Genomic DNA, 4,628 nt, shown 5'->3' on the forward strand with positions numbered 1-4,628 from the left:
AATGTTTTTTGCCTTATTGGCAATAACAAAAGGTGCAAATCAGATTCGCCAAAAATTTCAGATACAGTTAGCGACGCCAGGGACGAATTACAACAACAACTCACACAATACAATTACAATTGCAACAATTACTTACTCTGAATCTGAAGGAGTTTTTACATAAAGGTTTCAGTCTAGAAACCCGAGCTGTATAAGATTTATTTGCATCTCTTCTTGTTTTGACCACTACACATTCCGCAGCGCAAAAAAGTTGTAACATGAATAGAATTGTAACGCGCTTACTCGCACCTAGAACTAAAAATATCACATTATATGCAACAGTTCTAGGGGTCTAACAAGGCCAAATTAAAGCAAATCATCTAAAAAGCATGCTGTTTGACATTTGTGCATATAAAAGTAGGTAGGTAAGCGTGCAATCTCAACAAATGCCAATAAAAATATTGATTTTTTAGATAAATTTATTTAATGTGGCCTTTTTAATCCCTCTGGTAATGATCCAGTTTGATCCGAAGTTTACATTTTATATATTGACTTGTAAATAATTCTCTATTTGGCACAATGGATATTTGAGACCTTTTCGCTTTCGGATTTAGTACCTAAACATTTGCCAAGGCTATTAACGTTTAGTAAGATTAGATAGTTTAGACAACTCACGAAATATTACACAGTAGTACCTACACTACGACAAAGATATCACATTATCCTCGAATGAAAGTCACTATATTTACTTAAACTTTATGACCACTATGTATATACAAAGATTTTATCTGTATTTGTTTTATAAATTTTATCCAAGAACACTTTATTTAGACGTGGTTAACCGCAAGCGCGTGCTGTATATTATTACATGGCTTAACATAAACAATCTAGGTATATTTATCTAGTTGGGTACTGCATTGTCACCGCAATATTATCTAAGGATATGACTATTAAAATCATATAAAAATATTCTTAGAGAAATGTTGGTTTCAGAATTAACAATAGATTTCAATCTCAATTGTAACTAATTAGTTCAAATAAGCACCTAGTTCAAGATATCATGGACTTTTACAAGGACCTGGCTTCTCTTTGTCTGCCCACAATAGCAGGGTAGAGTGAAGTTCTACGTTATAAAATACAAGTCATTAAAAGAAGAAATGAGGGGCGGAAGGCAAGAGTCCCCTCTTAAAATCATATAAAAATATTCTTAGAGAAATGTTGGTTTCAGAATTAACAATAGATTTCAATCTCAATTGTAACTAATTAGTTCAAATAAGCACCTAGTTCAAGATATCATGGACTTTTACAAGGACCTGGCTTCTCTTTGTCTGCCCACAATAGCAGGGTAGAGTGAAGTTCTACGTTATAAAATACAAGTCATTAAAAGAAGAAATGAGGGGCGGAAGGCAAGAGGGGAACCACTGCCCTATTTTTCCCTAAAATAGTAGCATGGAGAATGCTACACCGACAAGAGCGTGGCTCTTAAATTACCTAGTGATGAAAAGAAGAAATGGTGCTGCCGCTTCTGCCTAATCAGCGTCAAAAAGTAAAGGAAGCATTATTAGGTATGTCTGGCAGAGTTGATAATCAGTCACACAAAAAGTGCACCAATATTATTTAGACGTTATTACCAAACGTGTCTTCGAGTTCATCATCTCCCTAGCGTTATCCCGTTTCTCACGGGGTCCGCTTACCTAACCTGAAGTTTAGACAGGTCCAGCTTTATAGAGAAGCGACTGCCTGTCTGACCTTCAAACTCGCGAAGGGAAAACCAGCCCAATACAGGTTAGGTTACATACATCCGAAACGAATTTCTCAGGAATATGGGTTTCCTCACGATGTTTTCCTTCACCACTGAGCACGTGATCCAAATATGAATTCGTAAACAAATTCTAAAATCATTGGTTAGCCCGTGCTGGCATTTGAACCTGCGATCTCATACGCAAATGTGTCTTCAAGTTATCACCTATATTTAATAAGGAATACGAGCGTAAAGATATTAAACGTTTCTAGGGAAACGGAAGTTATAAATATAAGGTAATCAACTGCTACAAAAATAATACACATGATAACGGGACCAAATGGGAGTAGTTCAGCCAGTTCAGCTCAGTTGCTAGGACATGATAACATACAATAGATAACATAAAATTTAAAAAAAACTAAAATAATCGGTTCTTTGTTGGTTATTTACCTACTTACGTCCAGTTACTACGGAAACTCTTGATATTCGTCACTATTATCTAAGTTAGTATTATTGTAGTTTAAATACTACTTAGATAGGTCCCTCCTCTATCCTGGCTTTCCCTGGACCAGCCTTTCGTTCGGCTTCAAGGTCCAAGAATTTCAGAATTGAGTATGAAAAGAATGTGTGTAATACTTTTATATGATTGCTATTACATTTGCCGTTCTCATTTCATGCGTGTGTTATAAATTACCGAAATAGAACCTTCTGAGACTTCTTTAAATTTGTGTTATTCTATATCCTTACTGATGATGTAATTTGTAAAATTGTCATGAAGCGGTTTTCATTTTCCCCCTAACCATGCCGTCACGTGTTTGAAACACGAACATGGCTTCTCAGCTTACTTGTAGTGGAAATATTCAAGAATATATTAACACAGGACTGCGATGTCCCATCAATGTTGGATACTTTCCCAATAAACACTCAAATGTAAATCAGTCCGCGTTTGGGACACGCGATCACGGAATGATCGCATTCAAATTGATGAAATCTAAATTTTTCTGGATATATTCGTGTCTCTAATGAATAATGCACGAAGCCTTTTGTAACGCCTGGCGACGAGTTATTCGTAGATCAATATTTTCAAACTTTGAATTAGTTTGGCAAAGTTTGGATTGAAAATAAACGCTTTGGAATTGTCCATACTTCTTACATTACGATATGTTATTTGCTGACTCTGAAAGGGATTAGTAGGTACCTATGCAGTATATAGGTAGTATGCAATTTAAGAAAATGTGATTAAGGGGTTGGACCATTGAAGTTTGGCAATTTCGTTCGGCGACAACATTCGGCCGTTCTGCTTACGCATTAGCCGTAGCATGCGATCGAGTTGGCGCGTCTGCGGAAAATACATAAAAAAATAATTAAAATTTTCTCGAGGCGATTTATATGTCTTTTGTCATCTTGTTTGTGAGTTTGGCAGTGAAACAGCGTGCTATTAGCCGTAAAAATAGCTCCACCAACCCGCAGTGGAGCAGCGTGGTGGAGTATGCTCCATGCCCCCTCCGTTTGATTGAGGGGAGGCCTGTGCTCAGCAGTGGAATGTATAAGGCATTATGTATTATGTTATGTACGTACCACTGCTGTGCACAGACCGCCTCAATCAACCGGAAGGAGTATGGAGCATACTCCACCACGCTGTTCCACTGCGGGTTGGTGGAGCTATTTTTACGGCTAATAGCTGGGACCAACGGCTTAACGTGCCCTCCGAAGCACGGAATCATCTTACTTTTTCTTTCAATCAGGTGATTCAAACCTGAAAAGTCCTTACCAAACAAAGGGCAGTCTCACAAAGTGATTTCGACAATGTCCCCATAGGGAATCCTACCCGGATCTCCAGGTCGTGAGCCTAACGCTCTAACCACTAGACCACGGAGGTAGTGGATATTATAAGTTCCGCAGATCTACAAGATCTACACGCCAAGTTTCTACAATTACTTATATAGTTTACATGAAGTCGATAAGCGTATTTCATATTTGCATGTGATACCTAAAAAGCTACGATTACGAGTAAACTCAGGTTTTAAAGTTAAGTACGTTAGTTTAATACGAGTAGCCCCGATTTTGCGTCTACGTACGACCTTACTCGACATTTGACTTGAAATCGATAATCCTTACTTACTTACTAATTTTAGTTCTTACACCAGACTCCTGAATATCTTATGAGGCTATTAATAAACTTACCATGACCTTTGACAGGTAAGTCGAGACCTTAAAAGATTGATTTCTGTTTCTTTTCTTGTAATAAATGTTTGTATAATGTATTACTTACATATAAATAATTCATTGTCTGAGGGGAGGCCTATAAGTAGTTATAAGTTATTGGAGTGTTTCCTATGTAAGTAATAATGAAAACTCAGATCACCCATCCTAGTTAGTTTTACACCAACGCTAACCTCGGACACTTCATACGATAAACCTCGTTTTACACAGACGCTACACATTGACGATATCGTACACGCGCATCTGTTTGTGTGACGTCTGACGGCTAATGACTGAAGACTAAAGCAAGACCGATGGGTAGGTAAGTCTAGCTTCCACTGCTGGTAGGGAGCTGCCATTCTATACGTAGTATTATTCCTTATTCTATGACCAAGGTAAGATGTGCACCAAAAACATACCTAATTCGGGACATATCTAATAAATATCTTATTCTCTATAGGTGGGCTGTGGTCCTATAATTCACCAGCTTGCTTCTGAAACGGGGATCGACTTGCATCAATGAGTTATTAATTTATCTTAACACTTTCAAGGACCGAACGTCTAATGACGTTCCGATTCCAAGTTGTCATACTCTCATACTACCTATTATGGACCATCAATGACCCATGGTCTCTGTCCGTGAAAGGGTTAAGTGCAGTTTTCACTAACACAGTTGGCTCGGCGATAACCTAGCTCAGCCGCTGGT

The sequence above is a fragment of the Pectinophora gossypiella genome, chromosome 13 (genome assembly GCF_024362695.1).
Source record: "Pectinophora gossypiella chromosome 13, ilPecGoss1.1, whole genome shotgun sequence".
In the NCBI taxonomy this organism is placed as follows: Eukaryota; Metazoa; Arthropoda; class Insecta; order Lepidoptera; family Gelechiidae; genus Pectinophora; species Pectinophora gossypiella.